Source organism: Bubalus bubalis, chromosome 3 (genome assembly GCF_019923935.1).
Source record: "Bubalus bubalis isolate 160015118507 breed Murrah chromosome 3, NDDB_SH_1, whole genome shotgun sequence".
NCBI classification, from domain to species: Eukaryota; Metazoa; Chordata; class Mammalia; order Artiodactyla; family Bovidae; genus Bubalus; species Bubalus bubalis.
Window position 1 is genome coordinate 122,415,901 of NC_059159.1, and position 20,782 is coordinate 122,436,682.

A 20,782-nucleotide genomic window follows, 5' to 3' on the forward strand; every position below is an offset into this window, starting at 1 on the left:
AGCTCTAAGCTCTGAGCACCAGGCAAGGCAGTGGACCCCAGACCCCACTCACTCCCAGGGCTGAGAGGGTCAGTGGATGACCTGCTGCACTGGTTAGGAAGCTCTGTCGTGTGTTTACCAAGACACCTGGTCAGGGTGCACTAAAGTCCAGACTGGAGGCTTTCTTCTGCTCTGCGTTTGCCCCTGTGCAATGGGAGGCAGGTTAGAAAGGACAGGGGTCTATTTTAACCCTGGGTGTTTTCTTGTTTTCCATCTAATTCTTCCTTGTAGGTGACTGAAAGAAAAATTCATGACTCATGCCTGCTTTGTGGGTTTGGCTGTCGTGTGTGTGTGTGTGTGTGTGACTCACCCTCTTCCTTCCCCTGAGGGGCCCACATTCTTCTCACAAGGCTGCCCTGGGCTTCAGGCAAGGCCCTGTTAAAATGGCGAGACTCAACTTTGGGGGAGACTCAGCTTTGGGGAGAGCATAGGAGGTGCCGCCTTGAGACTCTAAGCCAAGGGCCTTAGCGGGCCTTACCTGAGCCCGTCAGTCACACCTGTGCTTCCACAGGCTGCCTCCCTCCCACCTGCAGCGTGATCTGGGGACTGGGCTTTGTCAATATGTCCTTTGTAACACCTTTTCAGCCTGTCCCTTTCTCCAAGGGCTTCCTCTCTGAGTATCTGCATGTGTCTCTAGGGCAAAAACAAATACAACCAGTGCAAACCAGTTCTCCCTGTTAATGTCCCCTGCATGTCAGCGCCCCGCCTCTCCCTCCTCGTGAAAGCATATTGGGAGAATGGGGTACACTTAGGGTCTCCGCCTGCCAACCACCCACTCATTCCTGACTTTCCCCATCTGTCTTCAGGTCCTGCCACACTCCTGAAATGGCTCTCCTAAGAGCCAGCAGTGACCTTCCCAGGCCCCTCGCTGACCCGGTAGCCTGGGACATGTGGACCCTCCCCAGCCACCAGCACCAGACGGCCACGAGCTGCCCCATCTCAAGGCTTCTCCCCCATCTCCTCCTGCCCGCAGGTCCAGGGCACCCAGAGTCCAGGGCCGTCTGGCCCTCCCGTTGCCCGCACTCATATTCTCCTGCAGCAGCCCCTCTGTGTCCCCCTTTCTGCCCGGCATCGGCCCTTGGCCTTAGCGAGAGAGAAAGGCTGCCTTCTCCTTCCCTCTCGGAGCCCAGAACTAAAAACAGAAATGCCCAAAGCCTCATGACCAGGCCTCTGGGAAGGCTAGCAGGAACAGCTCAGGGTTTCAGAAAATAAATGTGAGCCTGGGAGTAGGTGACCCAAAGAATGAGGAGATTCATAAAGAACAGGGTGCGGCAGACCGGCCGCACTGCCTCTGTTGACAGGGAGCCAGCTGGGGAGCTGCCGGGGCCAAATGCAGACTTGGGTGCCTAGGTCGGGGCTGAGGGAGGTGACAGTCCCAGCTTATCATCATAGACTATGGACGGGAAGGCAACCTGGGTGTCAGCTGAGAGTGAAGTCAAACCTTCAGCTTAAGCACCCATGGAGGGAACACAGGGAGAAGGCAGGGCTCCTGAGGCACCAGACTGTGTCAGGACAACCTGAGTGAGTCTCCTCCAGTAACAGTGACAGGGAGACAGAGGCCCCGGAAAGTGTCCCAGGAACAGCCCGTGGGCAGGGCCTTCTCCCCGCCGCCGCTTCAGGCTCCCCCAGCCACCCACACTGTACCAGCTTGGAGGCCTTTACACACATGCTCCTTTTATCAAACAGTGGCAATACCTGCTTTAAACAGCAGCGGGTTCTGAATGCAACCAGTAGAAGTTTCTCCACTCTTCAGGAAACAGGCATCTTGGGGAGGAACAAAGGGTGCTTTCCCAGAGCTGTGTCCCAGTGCCACTGGAACCGGAGGCCCAAATTCCTCAAACACCCTAGAATGTAATGAGGGAGTAGAAACAGGTGGCTCCCATCTACCTGATTACGGTGGCAGCTTCCAGAGGCAGAGGAGATCTATTAGCGTCAGGCAAAATTCCCGCCCCAGGCTCTGGTTTCTATCAACAAATATATGTCAATAAGTTGCAGAACCCCTAACACACTAGTCTGGGCTGTATGTATGTGTACGTGTCTTTGATGGGGGAACGTTCATGAGAATATAAAATAAAGCACGCAGGCACAGAGAGGAGGAATAGAAGAGACGGGCGGTAGGGTGGGTGACACCTGGAGGCAGAACTCGAGAGTCAGAGGACACGAGGCCTGAAGAGACTCCTGGGGCCATCCCAGATCTTATGCTTGAAAGGTCTCCCAAAAGTTGTCCTGCGTTTTGAGGAGATGGTGTCCAAAAACAGGAGTGTTGATAAAGTAGAAGTAAAAAGCACTGTTGATCAGGAGGCCACACGGATGAGAAGAGCCTGGGGTCTGGCAGCAGCAGGGCAGTGATATGGTTCAGCTAATTAGGCTTGTTAGGCACACCTGGACCTGTCCCTGCTTTCCCTCTGCCTCTGTCTCTGCTCTTAAGGGGTGGCTCAAAATCAAAACTGGACTTTCCTGGTGGCTCAGCTGGTAAAGAATCCGCCTGCAGTGTGGGAGACCTGGGTTCGATCCCTTGGTTGGGAAGATCTCCTGGAGAAGGGAAAGGCTACCGACTCCAGTATTCTGGCCTGGAGAATTCCATGGACTGTATAGTCCATGGGGTCAAAAAGAGTCAGACACAGCTGAGCAACTTTCACTTCAAAATCAAAACTAATAAATTAAACCTTTTTCCGTCCTGATTTTCCTTTTTTACTTAATGATAAACTTATTTTGTATGAGATATGAGGCAAGTATAGAAGAATGCAACAACCCAGGTTTACAATTTTAGCATTATGCCATTTTGCATCAGATCTTGCAGTTGAGAGAGGAAATATCGCAGATGCCATGGATCTGTGGATCCAGTCTTTCTAAGAAGCTGCTTCCCTCCATCAGCCACATGGTCAGTGGGGCTGCCTTGCGGGAGTGGACCACACAATCCCTTTGAGAGTGATGTAGGAAGGCAGGCATTGACGTGGTCCTAAGTTCCCTCTCTCTTGCTCAGGAAGGCCAGCAGACAGCAGAGGGTGGATGTGTGGGCAGGTCTGTTGGGAGGTGAGGTCTAAAGAAACAGGATATCTAAAGAAGCTTTCAAGCCGTACCCATGTATTTAAGAGCTCCCGCCCAAGCACTGCCTCCAGTTTTTCTTGTTTAGGACTTTAGTCTTGCTGGTTGTCCTTTCACTCACATCTTTATTGAATTTTATACCCTTATTTACCATGTACCCTTTTAACCACCGTGGTTTATGAACCATCACTGTAATTTTCCACTTATGTGATTTGATCTGCAGATAGGCACTACAATACTTAATCAAATATTTCCTGTTTATTCACCTACAAAATTAGGACAATAATACCTAGTTCAAAGTTTTCCCAAGGGTTACGATAATATATGTAAATCACCTAGTGCAGTAATTGGCAATATAATAGTAAATGTTTTTTCCTTTTTCTTTCTAAATTCTCATAAAGCATTTGTTTTAAAACTCCATTTAGAATTCTCAAAAAATTGCCAATAAGCATCTCAGAATTTCTGGAAACAACTTTTGGCTCACTAATGGAAACTGTGGCATTTCCTTTCTTCTGATTATCTTAGATGCTGGAAAACCTGCAGGAATTAACAGTGTTAAAGCATGATTTTTAATCATTTTTTTTAATGTAAAAATACAATGGTCCCACAGTAAAGATAATTAGGGGGCATCTTACTGGTACCCATAAATGAATGAAGGCACCAGAAAGATGTTAAGACTGTTTCAAAGGAGAATTTGAGGATGAGGCAATGAGGAAAGATAAAATGGTTCTGCTAATACATGTAAAACTGGTTAATATCTTCATGCAATAAAATGTAATGTTTGGGGTTACCTTTTCTACTGAAGAGAAATCAGTTGTATCTTCACCAGACAAAATTCACTTGCATTGCTATAAACAAGAAACTTTTGCATTATTATAATTTTTTCTACAAATTTACTTCAACTCCTCCAGAGACAGAAAAATAGCCTGGCCAATAAGAAATCAAATTGCATAAACCTATAGAATCAGAAAATCACCGCGATTACAGCAGGCAGTAATAAGCGTTCCACTGAAAGGAAACCTAGTAATGTCCCCTGTCCATTTCCAAATCCTGGACAGTTTTCCCCAGTGATATGTGGATCATTAGACTGCAGTCTGAAAGAGAGGCTTTGGAATTTTCTCACTCTGAATCAAGGGAATCAATAGGCTCCTATTTCCAGCCAGTGCTTTCCTCCTAGCCTCTGATTACAGGGAGCTCTCCTCTCCCTAGGCCATGATGTGGATTAGGAAGAAGGTGCTAGGGAGCCAGATCCAACATTAACCATTTTGTTTCTGTTTGGTAGCTCAAGGGCTAGCCACTTATGTGGCACCATGAACTTCTCCAACTGGCTCCCCAGACTGCTCCCCTACTTTGCCCTTGCAAACCCTCAACCCAAGCCAGAGAGAGAACTAACAGACCCTGAAATTTGCCAAATTTCACAAAATGGTTTGTTGAACAATTCCTCATGTACTGCCTTGGAACACCTCCTGTCATATTTTTTAATGTGGTACAGTTTTTTGAAGTATTATTTCCTGTGCCTTCAATTAAGGTGTACTTCTTTGATAGCAGAAACAATTCCCCTCTACTAGCACTCAATATTAGGTGTTAAATTAACTGTTCAAACAGGTGTTTAATTAGATGTTAGTAAGTATTGATTGAAGGGATAAATAGAAAGTGTTAGAATAGAGCCCTTCCCTGCTCAGAAAAACTCTGACTTCCTAACGCCTTCAGAATAATATGAAACTTATCAGAGATCTCACCCTCCCCATCCACTCTGTCCGCTTACTCCTGCTAGCAACTGCTTACCCCCATTACAGTTTTTTTTTTTTTTGCATCTCTGTATCTCCCCTCTCAACCTAGAATGCTCTTTCCCGTCACCTTCAGGGCTTAACCCAAATACCACCTCTTCCACAAAGCCGTCCCCAATCCCTCTGGTTAGAAGCGACTTCAACACTTGCCTCATCTTCCCAACAGCTGGAGTGAGATGATGAAAGATCTCATCCAGCTCCATAGCCCTGGAGCCAGATGGTCTAAACCCATTTATTAGTTCTGTGATCTTCGGTGAGTGATGAAACCATTCTGCACCTGAATTTTCTAAGGTAAACGTAGGGAGAAGGCTACTGCTCTCCTCAAAGGTTTTGTGAAGATTAAATAAACGAATACGTGTAAAGCACTTAGAAAATGCCTGGAACGTAATGAGTGCCCAGGAAGATTATTTGTTATTATTCATTTTGGATACTCTCCTAATTCTTTACTGGGGCCTCTTCCAATTCATTCCATCTCAAATAGCTTTTATTTACTGGTTACTCCCCTGTCTCTATGGTTGACGTAAGCTCCTTAAGGGATGTTTATGGAACTCTGCTGAATGAATGAACAAATTAAAGAATAAATGAATGGGTAGAGGCTGTCCTGACTTTGAGTAAATAACTCTTACTCAAAAAGCAGACTTTCTGGTTATGGTATGTGGAACTTTTTTCTTTAACCACCAGACCTTTTGAGCATCTTTTGTAATTCCAGGCCTCTGCTCAGTTCGCTCAAGTGCGATGTTTGCATGGCCCTGACACCTTCTAGGGCACCAGGATCTTTCCGGCATAGACTATCTTGGGCATATTTGTTTTCTGGGTGTAATTGAGAGTAGTAACTTGATAGTTAATTTGTCTTGCCTTCTGAAGTTCACATATATAGTTAATTTTTTCCTAATGCAAGTCAGGTTGGAAGGAAGGAATATTACTGCTGGCAAGTTATGTGACCTTGAGCGATTCGCTTCCACAAGCTGACGTTCTAGTTCTTCAGTTTTAAAAGGGGGGTGATTTCACTGTTTTTGAGGAGTGAATGATTTGGACCACACATCTAGGCCCCCCTCTACAACTTTTTTTTTTTACATGGAAATTGTATTTTCACCTTATTTGGAAAATTGAAGAATCTGACGATTCTGTCCCTCTATTCCCTCTAAGAAATACTGGCTGAGGCTGAACAGAAGCTGTGAGCCAGGTGGGCCCCCTCCAAACTGTTTCCATGATGCCCCTTCACTTCTTTGTATCATTCTCCAATTGCTGCTGCAAGGAATTACCACCAATTTAGTAGCTTAAAATAACACAAACTTATCATCTCAGGGTTCTGGAGGCTGGAAGTCCAAAATGGGTCCCACTGGGTTAGAAACAAGATATCCAGTCCCACAACTTTTAAGACTCCCACCTGAGGGACAGGCCCCCAGAACACCCAGATCTGAAAGCCAATGGGGCGAGTGTCCACAAGACTCCCAAGACTATGGCAAAGGAAAAAACTTATGGGTCCCTTGGCACTCAGTTTATTTAGGCACTTGATGCTAAATAAATGGTTATACTCAGGGAGGAAGAGACAAGGTGTGAGCTAACTGAAAAACAGGTTCAGATGTAAGAAATGTTACAAAGAAGCACCTTCAGAACTTGGAGAGAAGACCTAGGCATGGCTGAATTAAATAACTTAGCAATGTTAAATGCATGCAAAGCAAAAATGCAAAAATATCATAAAACTCATGTGACCATCTTCAAATAAAACGCATAGGGGGTTGGTGAGCCATCCAGAAAAAGGTCTAATGAACAGGTTTTTAAATTCCAGGCAAAGAGAACAGAAGCAGACGTGTGCCTTTGTGCTTCTGCCTTTGTTCAGCCTCAGAGTTCTGTGTGTGGGAGACAGAGACCTTTATTTCCTCTGTGTCCAGCCAAAGAGGCTTTCTGATGAATGCTTACAGGACACAGAGACGATAAACACAAGCAAGTCTGGCTTTGGGAGTGGGAGGTTTGGAGTTGGATCCTTTTTTTCAGTTTTGGTAGTGACCTTGAAGGGGAAGGCACTTTTAAATCTTTGCAAAGTGACATTTGGAAGCCCCCACTTTTTGGGGTGCGCCAGGCCAGAGCCCTTGAAAAGACAGGCAAGGCCAAGGGAGCATCCTACTGCCCGAGGTGCACTGGCAGCCTTGAAAATCCCACGATCGTAGGCCCAGCTCTTGGTTTAGATGAACACTTTCTAGAACCAGAGGGAGGCAGGAACATCATTGCTCTCCTGGAGGAAAGAGCCCAGGCCTAGTGGGAAGAACATTATTTTGGACACTGACAAAATACTGTCCAACACTCACTACCTGTCCATGTTACAGGGGTCATCAGGTGAGTTATTATATATACAACTCCTGCCTCTTGCCAAGTAAATCTTAATCTGAAAATGTTAACCCTCAGCCCTGCATGAATAGCACCCAAGAGAGGCCAAAGGAGGGGAGAGAGAGAGTGGGAAATAAGAACAAAGTGGGGACCAGGCTGTGAGACCCAGGCCAGCACAGCCAGGCAAGGAACCGCTACAGGCAAAAGCCTTGACCTGGCTATTCACAGAGACCCACAGAGAGAACTGAGAGGGTCTGTTTTTCCTTGTTGTTCAGTCAGTAAGTCATGTCTGACTCTTTGTGACCCCATGGAATGTGGCACACCAGGCCTCCCTGTCCTTCACTATCTCCCAGAGTTTGTCCAAGTTCTTGTTAATTGAGTCAGTGATGCTATCCAACCATCTCATCCTCTGCCGTCCTCTTCTCCTTCTGCCTTCAATCTTTCCCAGCATCAGTGTCTTTTCCAATGAGTTGTCTCTTCGCATCAGGTGGCCAAAATATTGGAGTTTCAGCTTTAGCATCAGTTCTTCCAATGAGTATTGATTTTCCTTTAGGATTGACTGGTTTGATCTCCTTGCTGTTCAAGGGACTCTCAAGAGTCTTCTCCAACACCACAGTTCAAAATCATCAATTCTTCTGCACTCAACTTTCTTTATTGTCTAACTCTCACATCTATACATGACTACTAGAAAGACCATCAGTTCAGTTCAGTCACTTTTTCGACCCCATGGACTGCAGCACACCAGGATTCCCTGTCCATCACCAACTCCCAGAGCTTTCTCAAACTCATGTCCATCGAGTCAGTGATGCCATCCAACCTGTCTCATCCTCTGTCATCCCCTTCTCCTCCTGCCCTCAATCTTTCCCAGCATCAGGGTCTTTTCTAATGAGGCAGTTCTTCACATCAGGTGGCCAAAGTAATGGAGTTTTAGCTTGAGCATAAGTCCTTCCAATGAATATTCAGGACTGATTGCCTTTAGAATGGACTCTTTGGATCACCTTGCAGTCCAAGAGACTCTCAAGAGTCTTCTCCAACACCACAGTTCAAAAGCATCAATTCTTGGGTGCTCAGCTTTCTTTACAGTCCAAGTCTCACATCCATACATGATTACTGGAAAAACCATAGCTTTGACTATACAGACCTTTGTCAGCAAAGTGATGTCTTTGCTTTTTAACATGCTGTCTAGGTTGGTCATACATAGCATTCCTTCCAAGAAGCAAACATCTTCTAATTTCATGGCTGCAGTCACCATCTGCAGTGATTTTGAAGCCCAAGAAGAGAAAATCTGTCACTGTTTCCACTTTTCCCTCTTCTATTTCCCATGAAATGATGGAACCGGATGCCATGATTTTAGTTTTTTGAATGTTGAGTTTTAAGCTAGATTTTTCATTCTCCTCTTTCACCCTTATTAAGAGGCTCTTTAGTCTTTAGTTCCTCTTCACTTTCTGCCATTAGAGTGGTATCATCTGCATATCTGAAGTTGTTGATATTTCTCCTGGCAATCTTGATATCAGCTTGTAACTCATCCAGCCTGGCATTTCGTATGATGTACTCTGCATATAAGTTAAATAAGCAGGGTGACAATATATAGCTTTGATGTACTCCTTTCCCTATATGGAACCAGTATGTTGTTCCATGTCTGGTTCCAATTGTTGCTACTTGACTCGTGTATGGGTTTCTCAGGAGACAGGTAAGATGGTCTGGTATTCCCATCTCTTTAAGAATTTTCCACACTTTGTTGTGATCCACATAGTCAAAGGCTTTGGCATAGTCAATAAAGCAGAAGTTTTTCTAGAATTCCCTTGCTCTCTCTATAATCCAACAAATATTGGCAATTCGATTTCTGGTTCCTCTGCATTTTCTAAACTCAGCTTGTACATCTGGAAATTCTCGATTCAAGTACAGCTAAAAGTCTATCTCAAAGGATTTTGAGCATAACCTTACTAGCATGGGAAATGAATGCAATTGTCTAGGAGTCTGAACATTCTTTAGCACTGCCCTTTCTTTGGGATTGGGATGAAAGCTGACCTTTTCCAGTCCTGTGGCTACTGCCGAGTTTTCCAAATTTGCTGGCATATTGAGTGCAGCACTTTAATAGCAGCATCTTTTAGGGTTTGAATTGGCTAACTGGAATTCCATCACCTCCACTAGCTTTGTTTGTAGTAATGCTTCCTAAGGTCCACTTGACTTCATACTCCAGGACGTCTGGCTCTAGGTGAGTGATCACACCTTTGTGGTTATCCGCATCATTAAGACCTTTTTTGTACAGTTCTGTATATTCTTGCCACCTCTTAATATCTTCTGCTTCTGTTAGGTCCATACTGTTTCTATCCTTTATCATGCCCATCCTTTCATGAAATATTCCTTTGATATCTCCAATTTTCTTGAAGAAATCTCTACTCTTTCCTATTCTATTATTTTCCTCTATTTATTTGGACTGTTTATTAAGAATCTTCTTTTCTCTACTTGCTATTCTCTGGAACTCTGCATTCATATCTTTCCCTTTTCTCCCTTGCTTTTTGCTTCTCTTCTTTTCTCAGCTATTTGTAAAGCCTCCTCAGACAACCGGTTTGCCTTCTTGCATTTCTTTGCTTTGGGATGGTTTTGTTCACTGCCTCCTGTACCATTTTATGAACCTCTGTCCATTATTCTTCAGGTACTCTGTCTACCAGATCTAATCTCTTGAATCTATTCGTTACCTCCACTGTATAATCAGTCATAAGGGACTTGATTTAGGTCATACTTGAATAGCCTAGTGGTTTTCCCTACTTTCTTCAATTTAAGCCTGAATTTTGCAATAAGGAGCTGATGATGTGAGCCACAGTCAGCTCCAGGTCTTGTTTTTGCTCACTGTATAGAGCTTCTCCATCTTTGGCTGGGAAGAATATAATCAATCTGATTTCGGTATTGACCATTAAGGGAAAAAATTACACTCTGACTTTCATTAACCTCTAATTGCAGTTTACATTTCCCTTCAGTTGAGCATGTAGGCAACAAACCACATGCTTCAGAGAACCTATGACCTTGTCACGACTAACCATCACACTCTGGTCATCACAGAGACCCTCAAATATCACTTACATCCATCACTTCTTCAAAACCTCAGCCATAATTAGACTTATTGCTAGATCTTGTCATTTAATGCATTAGTAAACTAGCATTTTTTCCATGTCACACATTTGTTTATATTTTAATAACTATATTCTAATATGCTTGGTTCCCCATATTGTGCTTATTCTGCACTAGAATCAGCATTGTGAGACTCAGTCCATAGACTCACTGCTGCCAGAGTGGGTGAGTCAGGGCACACAGAAAGATTTAGAGCCGAGAACAGCAGCCAGAAAAGGGGAGGTTCCGAAAACACATGATATTTGGTTTGTTGAGTTCCGTATCAACATCCTTTTCAGAAAACACAAAGCCCTTTGTTGCTCATGTCTTTTGCCTCCAAAGTTGATCAAGGGCCAAATGAGAACAGGATGGAGATGTTGGGAGCGGAGTGGGTGGTAGGCCCAGGAGACACACAGAAAGCGAAGGTCACGGCTGACACTCCCCACCGCCACCCCCCAGGACACCGCACGGCCAAATCCAAGCTTGTAAGTCAGGGCTGAGCCAGCAGAGGCTCTGAGCCTGCAGCCTTGGGCACCTCTCACCACACAGCAGCTGTCTGCTCAAAACTCCTGGGCTGCTCCTAACACCTGCCCTGCCTCCTGAAAACCCCCAGATCGCAACCATCTTTTCCTCAAGAAGGCTGAGATGTATTTACAGTCTTTGTTTGATGAGACTACTGCTGTTTGATCACTGAGTGTATGAGCCAGAGCTCAGTAGTAAACACCCACTTGAACTTTACAGTTTCCCCATTTCGTTAAGAAGGCTGTTGTCTGGCCATGTGTCAGGGACACATTGACTCTGTGGCCACCGTATTTTTCTGAGTCAGTCCTCGAATGGGGGATGGAAGAGTGTGGCCACGAGGCAACAGGGAGGGATGTGGAGCAGAGGGGAGAGGCTCTGCTGGCAGTTAGTAGTCCTGGAGCTGGTGTGTACGGCTCTGGGGGTGGGGGGGCGACCCTTGGGGATGCCAAGCTCTGGGCTGCAGAGCTCTTTCCTTGGGTTTACTGCACCAGGAATATTTCCCCAGTCACCCCAGCTAATGTGTGGATAAAGGAGGAGCAGGGGTGTAGGAAGATAATTGCTGTGTGACAGATCTCTGGGCTTCTCGTCTGATGAAGCTGAGGTTTACACAGGGCAGATTAAGTAAAGAGTGTTCTCTTCATTTCCCCCAGGAATCCAGTGTTTAAAATAAAACCAAAACCCCCAAACCCTGCGGAACCCATTTACTTGTTGAAGAAAAAATAAGTGTACTACTGGTTGAAGGAGAGGGAAGGAAGAAAAAGTTCCCTTGCTCCTACCACCTACATGACAGCAGACACAAGGAGACCTGGATCCTAGCCCCACCCTGCCTATCACCCCTTGCTTGACCCTGGGTGACTCCCTTGTCCCAGGGTTCCTCAGTTTCCCTGTCAGAAAGTTAACCAAGGTTGAAGATAAGTGGACAAGAAAGAGGGAAGAAGAGTAAACGGGCAGGTGGGTGGGGGTCTGGGGGGCCAGGCTCATACAGGGAGAACCAGGGGAGCATTGAGGTCTGGGCAGGTGGCAGAGTCCCAGCCAGAGATGGACAGGACTCTCAAGGTACTTGTGTCCCTATGGTGACTGGTCCTGAACACCTGTTCCCAGGGCTGGAAGTCCCCTCCTTGGTGTGGGCAGCCAGAGAAAAAAGGAGTTCTCTGGGGCTAGCAGCTCTCCCGAGGAAGAGACTGGACTGACCAGCGGCCGTCCTACCAACTAGTCGGAGTCCTGCATTCAACGAGAGAGAAGAGGGATGCCAAGCTGTTCTTTCTGGTCCAAGCTTTCATTCATCCAATCATTCAATTCTGTCTCTGGATATTTTTTCTGCTTCTAAAAATAAAATGCACTTATTATAAAATAACTCAATATAACGAAAATCTGAAATCACTAGAAATAATGTTTCCCAGTACTACCCCCAAGAGCAAGCAATTTATTATTATGTGTTCATCGCATGTCCTTTTTTTTAATTTATTTTCTCCTTTTAAAAAAATTTATTTTATTTTTATATTTTATTTTGGCAGCACCTCTTGGCATACAGGATCTTAGTTCCTTGACCAGGGATCAAACTTGTGCCCCTCTGCAGTGGAAGTGTGGAGCACTAACCACTGGACTGTCAAGTAAGCCCTGATCGTCTCCTTTTTTTGGTAATATCCTAACATGTGTATTTGGAACATTCTAGAAGAATTTGAATTGAAACATCAGTTTCTTTCCATTCCTTGATCCTTAATTCCGGTCTCGACTACAGAGAGAGTCACTGCTGAAGTTCTGGTGTCTGTTCTTCTAGATCTTCAAATGTAGGGAGTCTGCTCCCAGGCTTGCTGTTCAGCACCATCAGTGGGAAGGCAGCTTTTCAGGTCTGTAGCCCTGCCCAGCCTCTTCAGTTCAGTTCAGTTCAATTGCCCAGTCATGTCCCACTCTTTGCAAATGTGTGAACCACAGTACGCCAGGCCTCCCTGTCCATCACCAACTCCTGGAGTCCACTCAAATCCATATCCATTGTGTGCCTTTGGAGTCTCAGCTGAAACAAAGAAAGAATCTCATGTTAATGTCCAGCCATATATACCATCATTTATTTAACCAGTTTTCACTGGTGGGCATTGGGTTGTTGCCAAGGTATGTGTGTGTATGTGTATATATGCTTACAAGCTACTGCAGACAGGCTTTTAATTTAGCTGCTGACTCATCTAAATGATTGTCATTTTAGCCTCCTCAGGCCATCCTGCCAGTCCTGAAACAGGTCCCCCTGCCCTGCTTCTCACCCTGGGAGAATCTTAGCACTGGACATTCCCCATGTATGCCGTGGGGTTTTTGAGAGCACCTCATATACGTAAAAGTTTTGGTGGAAGAGGTGATATAACATAATTATTCAGGATTTAATACAAGAGGGATAAATCAGGAGACATCAAAAAATTCCTCCTTTGCAGTGAGCTGCTTAGGACTTTGATGCCAGACCTGAGGGGACGCAGTTATCCTCCTGTGCCCCTAGAGGTGTTCTCCTGTGCCTCAAGGGACATCTTGAAATGTGCCGCCTCCAAGCAGGCCCCCTCTAATCCCTGCCTCCCAGTATGCACACCTTTAAGTAGTCCTCTCCCACACTGTGCCAGGGCTGCTCTGTGTAACCAATAGCATATGGCAAAAGAGATGGCATGTTATTTCTATGATTAGGTTATAAGGTTACCGGGTCATGAACGGTTTGAACTCTCTTTCTTGCATCACTTGCTTTAGGGGAAGCAAGCTACCATGTTAAGCAGCCCTGTGGAGAGGCTCTAAGTGAGGAACTGAGGCCTTCCATCAACCACAAAAATGAGCTTGGAGGCAGACCCTCTTGTCTCGGTCAAGTCTCCAGAGACTGCAGACCTAGCCAACAGCTCGATCATGTCTTCATTAGAGACGTGGTTCCGGTCAGAGCAGAACCAGTTAAGCCACTCCAGGATTCCTAACCCTCAGAAACTGTGTGATATAATATTGGGTTCGCCCAAAAACTCGTTTGGGTTTTTCCATAAGGAGGAGGTCTCCATATGGAAAGAACTGAACAAACTTTTTGGTCAACCCAATACATGTACACTATTTTATGCTTCTAAGTTTTGGAATAATTTGTTATGCAGGGGGAAAATAATGGCCTGCCTTATAACACAGTTGTTTTTTTTTGTTTGTTTGTTTTTTGTAAAACAGCTTGACTATAGGTTGTCTCTCTTGATCTCTCCTACTTTATACTTAAGTAAATGTGGCAGCTGTGGGCCTCCATAATATCCAAATATTTCTATGTGGTTTCAACATAAGGTCAGAAATTCAGGATTCCTGTTGCTGACAACTACAACCTGAAAGGGTTAACTTCTGGAAGGATGACCTGATCAATAGCCCAGGCCTTTCAAAGGTATCAACTCTCCAGCCTATTAACATGTGAGCACCTCTCTTTTTTCTCAGAGTTGCCTGAGGGATATCCAGTCTGAGATTTAGGAGCGATGCAGATCTATTCATTATTGACATATGTTGTTGTTTTTTAGTCGCTAAGTCCTGTTTGTCTTTTGTGACTCGATGGACTGTAGCCTTCCAGACTCTTCTATCTATAGGATTTCCCAGGCAAGAATACTGGAGTAGGTTGCCATTTACTTCTCCAGGGGTGTTCCTGACTCAGGGATCGAACCTGGGTCTCCTGCATTGCAGGCAGATTCTTTTACTGTTGAGCCACCAGCGATATTTGACACAGGAGCAATAGCCAAATCTGTGTGATTAGAGGAATTGTCTTGGTGGAGAATTCCAGTGTTTAGGGAGAAATTTGAATAAATCATCTTTCATCTCAAATAGCATTGCTGCTTCTGTTTAAACACTGACTCTGTTCATGGCATCTTTTTGAAATCACGAACCCCAGATGTCTGCATGGTTCTTTCAGTTAGTATCCTATTTTGCCAGTTACAGAAAAGCCAAATTGAACAGGCGCTTTGCTGGCTCATATGGCCAGAAGTCAGACCAACGTGAACTTTGGGCCCATTTCTTTCCAAATCTCCTTTGCCTTCACGGGGTCAGCTTCATCCTGCGGCTAATTCCTGTAGGATGACTCTGGCTAGCTAGGAGGGACACATACATCCGTGTTTACATCCAGGGGACAGAGGGCATTTCTGACCGAACATTTCAAATAAGCTGGAAGTTCATCATAACTTGCCCCTCAAAGCCCTAACTGCCTAGGGAAATATATGTTCTCACTGGCTTTAACAACCCAGTGGTCACCCAGGGCCAGGACTCAAGTCCATTTCCTCCTGAGAATGTGTGGTGAGTGGGGAGGGTGGTGGGGACTTTAGGGAAGAAGAGGGAATGGTAGGAAATGACAAATATCTGTTAGACAAGCATCTAGATCTGCCACTGTAAGAACGCAGCCAGAGAAGATGCTGCCTTTTCAGTTCAGAAGACACTCAGTGCTCTGGTCCTACTTTAGGGGGAGAAAGGATTGATCTTTTTATCCAATTCTGGGTTCCAACCAACCATCACCAGTATGTGCATGGTCTGGAATCTTTGCTCCAGAACTTTACGGGGCCTGTGGTCTCTTAGAGAAGGAGTCAATGGGAAATTGTCAGTCACAAGCGAGCCTGCCATGTGGGCGGTACTGTCGTGAGCGCTTTCCCTTGAGTGACATTTTTAAATTTAGCTCCTTTCATTCTGTGAAGAATCTTATTATCCTCAGTTCAAAGATGAGGAAATGATGCCCAAAGAGGTTAAGCTAATTACCCATGGGCACAGAGCTCATTTGGCACATTCCCAGTACTATTTAGGATTCTCAGTGAGTTGGAGTGGACTTAGCAGAGTCAAACCCCTGGAAGTTTGTTGTAAAGATCCACCGGCATCTCATGGAGAGGGCTGAGACACAGGTGGGACAATAACCAGGGGCTGAAGAGCCATCAAGAATCTCTTCTCCCATCTCTTCTCATTTCTGTGTTTCTGCTTCATTCTCCTCTCCTCTGGAAGACACGTCCTCTGCTTCTCCAGGCCTTGAGGTAGGAGAGGTGGCCATTAAGTTACTGTCCTTTCCTTCCTCTGTAAATCCTGGAGAAGGCACACCCCCTGACACAGGGAGTGAGTGACATTATAAGAAAGGGCCGCTCCCCTGGCCTCCTTCTGGATGGATGTCCGCTAAGCAAGGTCATGGTGAGGCCAGTGGATAACCTGGGAGCAGAATTTTCTCTGCAGACCAGCAACTAGGAGCATAACTTTTGGCTAGTGAGTTGCTGAGAAAGGGGCTTGGAGCTCACAGCTTCTGCTGGTTGCCTCCTTTCTCTCTCTGAGGGCATTTGGTCCAAGCAGCCCTGCGGCTGTTCATTGTGCAGTTCACAAAGTGCACTGAGAGACTGTGAACAAACAGTCACTTGGGACCTCAGAGTTTCCTGCCACATTGCCTTGTGAAGAAATTCTGAGACCTTTCCTCCAGCACGGCCTCTGGTTCCAGGTTGTATGTAGGCGGGCTCCTGGGAAGGATCATAACACTCCAGCCCCCAGGGCACAAGCCAGGCCCTCTCTGGAGAGTCAGCCTTGTTGGACCCTGCATGGTCAAAGAGCTGATGGCCTCTGTGTCTGGTGCCCAGGACAGGGCGCGCTCCTGATCACAGTCTTCAAGCGAGTGAGGCAAGTATGAAGGCGTGGCTCCCCCTGCCGAGTTAATGGTGACCTGAGCCACTTCACTCCACACACAGATGCAGGAAGGGTAGCTCACTCTGAACTAGCAGAGTCTTGGGCAGCTGGAGCAGCCTTTCCCTGACACATTTCAGTAAAGGAGTGTCAGTGTGGGGGCCCCCCAGCCAGCCCCGAACAGACTCCCTCCTGAAGTCAGCCCCATCTTCTTAGGGGACACAATTAAACACTTCCAACACCCAATGTCCCAGGCTTCTCCGGGGAGCTCCAGACCTGGTCATCGCATTGCCCACTGGACATTGCCCCCTGTGTGTGCACCTCACCAGGAATCTAAAGGCCAGGACCTCATCCTTCACACACATACTCTGCTCTCCGTCCTCACTTGGCCAAAATCTGCTCCTCCTGCAGGTTCTTCCCTTGGGTGAATGTTCCCACCAACCACCCAGCTGTTCAAGCCAGGAGCCAGTCTCCATTCTTTCACCCAGGAAACATTCCTTGAACCTCTACTCTGTGCCATGTTCTGAGCGAGGTCCCAGAGGTAAAGACACACCTCAGTGCAGACTCCAGATACTACAGGCCAGTGGAAGCCCCACATGAACAAGTGCTGACCACACCCCAGGGGAGGGAAATGGTTCATTGCAGGCTATTACAGAAGCAATTAGAGCATCTGATCTGACTCACAGGATAAGGAAAGATCTCCTGATGATACCTGATCTGAGTCATGAGAGGAGAGAGCAGGGGAGGAAGTGCCTTCCAGGCAGAGGAGTCTGCCTGAGAAAATGTAGAGAAAGGAAGCACACGGTGTGTCTGGGAAACCTTTGGCAGACTGATGCTGTTAGAGGGTAAAATACAAGGGAAAGAGATCTGGAGCATTGATGCTGGAATCGCAGTCAGCAGCAGACCAAATGGGGCTTTTCTTGGAGAGGGACTCATGCTGTAAGCTTGGACTTTGACCTGTAGGCAGTGATAGCTGTTTAAGGGTCTGAGGCCATGGGTGGGGATGGGGGTGAAGGGAGTTAGATTGATATTTTGAATGAGTCATTTTGGAGGCTGTGGGGAGGTCTGAATATGAGTGGCGTGGGCTGCAAAGTTGGAAATGAGATCTTAAACAGGCTGGTGATGGAACCTGAACTACGGGCTATGGAGGAAGGGGAGGAGACAAAGGGAAATTGATGAGATGTCATGGAGGCGGAAGACAGATGAGTCAGGGACAACGTCCCTGTTTCTGGCTGTGCCGTCTGGGTTGGTGGTGAGGTCAGTAGTGGAAATAAAGAGGATGCAGGAGGAGACACAAGTTTGAGGGAAATTGGATGAGATCACATTTGGATGTACTGAACTGGAGTGCCAATGGACTGTTTGGGTCAGGAGAGTTCAGGAGGAAGTGTCCAGCAGGCAGCTGGGAAAATGGTGTGTCTGGAAAACCGAAAGCAATTTTATTGCTGTTAGGGGTAAACTACAAGGCAAGGGGGTCAAGCACTGAGGCCGGAACCAAGCGTAGGGGGCAGAAGCTCTGGGGCGAAGTTGGGATCTGAGATGTGAGCCTCTGGATCAGGAGGACTAAGCAAACAGTTGGATCAGGAGGAGGATATGGTCACTCCAGAGAAAGGATGCAGAACGAGAAAACCAGAGGGTGAGGAATGCGTTCTAGGGTGCCCCAATATTAAAGTGGCAGGCCAAAAAAACAGAGACAGGGGAGAGAGGAAACTCAGAGAGAAACAGGAGGATAGAGCCAGAAGAGGACAGTAATAGACAACAGCACTTTAAGAAGCAAGGATACACAAGTGGTGTCAGGAACCATAGTGAAGCCCAGTGAGACTGGAAAACATTCATTCGACTGGAGTTTAGGAAACACTGGTAAGCTTGTGACTGGTAAGGGCAGCTTTGGCAGATAGTATAGCCCCGATCTCACTGTACCTGTGTGGTTGTGGAAGCAGGACAGGAGTCAAGTTCACAGAAATTACACACAGAAATCAGCCTTGATCAACATCAAGAGCACTTAACTTGAAAGCTAAACAAAGCTACATTTTAGAATACAGCTTAAAAAAAAGAAACAAAAACTAAAACAGCTGTAAGTTTAATATTAAAAAACCATTTAAACTTTCAGCTCTGTTTTTGCATGGAATAAACACAACCCTGCTTAGGAAGAGAGGAGTCTCTGGGCTGTAGTGATCCTGTATTATTCCGGGAAACAGGTTTTTTAATATTATGCTCTCTGTAAATAGAAGCAACATTAAAGTACATTTGGATGCTTGTACCCACAGCAATGTTGACATGGCTTTTGTTTGGAACCTGGTTTTGTACACAGTGCCCCCTGGTGTGGATGTTATGCTTCAACACTTTCCCATTATTAGCATGGAGGCAATATTCTGGAAATATCGTTGCTGCTGTCACACTTTAACTTGAAAACAAGTTTAAAATCCAGATGTTTTACATGGGGGAACTGTTCAACCTGGAGAGCTTAAGTTTTATGTGATGCAACATTGGGAGTATTGATGTAGCTAGTATGGCTCATTTAAGATGATAAAAATTGGGAGTTCCCTGGCAGTCCAGGTGTTAGCTAGGCCCAGATTCAATCTCTGGATGGGGAACTAAGACCTTGCAAGCTGCGTGGCCAAAAAAACAAAAAACAAAACCCAATGATAAAAATTCATAATGGGAAGCTGCTGTATAGCACAGGGAGCTCAGCTCTGTGCTCTGTGAAGACAAAGAGGGGTGGATGGGGGGTAGGAGCAGTGGGAGGGAGGCTCCAGAGGGAGGGGATTTATGTATATACGTATATATATGTATATACAGCTGATTCACTTTGTTGTACAGCAGAAGCACAACATTGTAAAGCAATTATACTCCCAATAAAGAAGAATTCATTTGCCCATGTGCACTGTATAGCTGTGCTTCTCTCACAGGGTCCGAATGGGACTTACATTTATTTTAAAAATAAAGTTCATAAAATTATATATACAGAAAATTGAGTTAAATGTTGAAAATTGAAAATATGTTGATGTTTGGCAGAAACCAACACTATACTGTAAAGCAATTGTCCTTCAATTAAAAATAAATTAAAAAAAACTATTTGAAAAGGCAAAAGTCTAGAACAAGACATAAAAAAAATCCTAAGTATAGATTACAATGAATTTATCAGATTGAACCACTGTGTAATGAAGCACATAGATTAACAAATAGAAAATTGCTCACAGCCCAGATGTCCCTCATACTCTCTGCTCCTTCTGGTTTCTACCACTGCTGCCAAGAATAATCATGAAAATGACTGCTCACATTTTATTTTTGAACTTTCAATCATTGGAATAATCAGAAATATTCTCCTCTGTCTTATTCACTGTATTTGTTGATATTCAGGCATGTTGCTCTGTGTATTTTCAGTTTATTCTCTCTGCTGTTTAAAATACCATTGTAAAAACCAACCATAATTTATCAATTCAGTAGCTGGTAAAAATTTGGGTTCCTTAGGTTTTGAGCTATTAAGACTCTGCTATGAACATCCCTTGTACATACCTTTTTGAGCATGTGTTTCTGTTGCGTATATACTTGGGAGAGAAATTCCTGGGTTACAGGGTATGCTCAGCTTTAGTAGACAGCTATCAGTTTCTAACTTGGTTGTCCCAATTATATTCTCATCAACAGTGTATGAGATTGTTTATTACAGTTTCGATTTCCATGCTTGTGATGGGTCTCTTAAGATTTTCTATTTCTTCCTGGTTCAGTTTTGGCAGGTTATACTTTTCTAAGAATTCATCCATTTCTTCCAAGTTGTCCGTTTTATTGGCATATAGTTGCTGATAGTAGTATCTTATGATCCTTTCTATTTCTGTATTGTCTGTTGTGATTTCTCCATTTTCATTTCTAATTTTGTTGATTTGATTCTTCTCCCTTTTTTTCTTGATGAGTCTGGCTAATGGTTTGTCTATTTTATTTATCTTCTCAAAGAGCCAGCTTTTAGTTTTGTTGATTTTTGCTATAGTCGCCTTTGTTTCTTTTTCATTTATTGATGCTCTAATTTTAATGATTTCTTTCCTTCTACTCACCCTGGGGTTCTTCTTCTTTTTCTAGTTGCTTTTGGTGTAAAGTTAGGTTATTTATTTGATTTTTCTCTTGTTTCTTGAGGTAAGCTTGTACTGCTATGAACCTTCCCCTTGGCACTGCTTTTACTGAATCCCATAGGTTTGGGGTTGTCGTATTTTCATTTTTTTCTATGTATATTTTGATTTATTCTGGGATTTGTTGGTTATTCAAAACTGTGTTGTTTAGCCTCCATATATTTGTATTTTTAATAGTTTTTTTTTTCCCGTAGTTGACATCTAATTTTATCACTTTGTGATCAGAAAAGATGC

The 20,782-nt window shown here is 44.9% G+C and overlaps 1 protein-coding gene across 1 annotated transcript in view; it reads right to left on the reverse strand.

Moving 5' to 3' along the window:
• Positions 1-1,860, reverse strand: part of GNE (glucosamine (UDP-N-acetyl)-2-epimerase/N-acetylmannosamine kinase) — a 66,547-nt gene extending 64,687 nt beyond the window's left edge. Inside the window, exon 1 of the mRNA XM_045165083.1 lies at positions 1,735-1,860. The gene's annotated coding sequence lies outside the window, so the exon portion shown is untranslated. The remainder of the gene's footprint in view (positions 1-1,734) is intronic.
• Between the last annotated feature and the right edge of the window lie 18,922 nt (positions 1,861-20,782).